Consider the following 1,267-nt stretch of genomic DNA (forward strand, 5'->3'; position numbering starts at 1 on the left):
GGTTGGAAACCACCCCCAGCCGGTAAGTTCCTTCCCAGTGAGCCCCCTGTGCTCAGGGACCCTGCCGACATCTCCACTGGGTGTCAAGTCTGGCTTCTCAGTCTCTTTCCTGGAACCCCTGCTCCACGAGCGAAGGACAGTGGCTGGGACACAGCATGTTCTCCAGAAGCGCCTGGTGAACCAGCTGCGCTGTCACTGCTGCCCGTTCTTCATCTCTGCTCCTCAGTCGCTTCCCTGGAACTGCTCTGCCCTGACCTCGTCTCTCGAGGGAACAACGGCACCGGGAGAGGACGCACTCAGCACACCGGGTCTGTCCTGCTGAGCACAGCTTTGCTTCAGAGCAGTCACCTGGACCCGCTGCGGCCCAGACCCCAGGAGGGTGTCACAGAAAACACCATCTCCTCACGGACTCAGCACCCAGCGTAACTGCTCAGGCGCTGGTGACCATGAGGGGAGAAAACCTCCTTTAACGTGGAGGGGGCCTCAGGGACACAGCCCCAGGGAAGAGACTGCTTTGTAGTCCAACCACCCCACAGGGGAGGAAGGTTTTCTCCTCGCCCGGCAACTAGCTCAGCCAATGCGAAGCCATCGCCCCCCTGAACTCTCCCCTTCCTGGGACTTGCATTCACAGCGCCCCTCCCACTTCCTCCTCTGTCTCTAATGTTCTTTCTCCTTTCTTGGCTTAACTTGCCTAGTTTTGCTACAGCGTCCTTATCCCAAACTGCAGTTCTCTGCTGTTTCCAAATAAACCACTTTTGCTGATAAAAGTAACTGGGTTTTTTACTGTTAAGTCAACATGGTTCATGACTGGCCTAATATGACTCCCACAGCTACAGCCAGAAACGCTCCTGATGGAAACGCTGTGTTTACAGCGAAGGTACGTCCCGTAAGCGGGCAGTGTGACCCTGCACAACAGCCCTCACGTTCCTGACAAATGAGAAAACACTCCACGATGAAAGACACATTTTCCACCAAAATGTTGCTCATAAAAAGAAAAGGTTCCTTGTGACATCTGTGAAAATGCTCAGATTGCCCTCTTTTGACCTATTAATCTAAGAACAAACACAAAAGTTTAAAATGCTCTTTCTGGGGGAAAAAATATTGATCCATAAAGTAGTTTCCTTGGAATAATTACTAAGAGCAAGATTTAAAGTTATGGTTTACTTTTTGCTATTTTGTTGCTTCGGTCTAGAGGTCACTGTTTGAAAAAAAACAAACCAACTGGCTTTCGCTTGTCCTGTTGCCCTGGAACGGGGCTACTTAAGGT

At 51.1% G+C, this 1,267-nt stretch overlaps 1 protein-coding gene across 1 annotated transcript in view; it reads right to left on the bottom strand.

Moving 5' to 3' along the window:
- Positions 1 to 1,267, bottom strand: part of ABCA13 (ATP-binding cassette, sub-family A (ABC1), member 13) — a 132,498-nt gene that overhangs the window by 42,324 nt on the left and 88,907 nt on the right. The window lies entirely within an intron of this gene.

Source organism: Myotis brandtii, unplaced genomic scaffold, assembly GCF_000412655.1.
Source record: "Myotis brandtii unplaced genomic scaffold, ASM41265v1 scaffold743, whole genome shotgun sequence".
NCBI classification, from domain to species: Eukaryota; Metazoa; Chordata; class Mammalia; order Chiroptera; family Vespertilionidae; genus Myotis; species Myotis brandtii.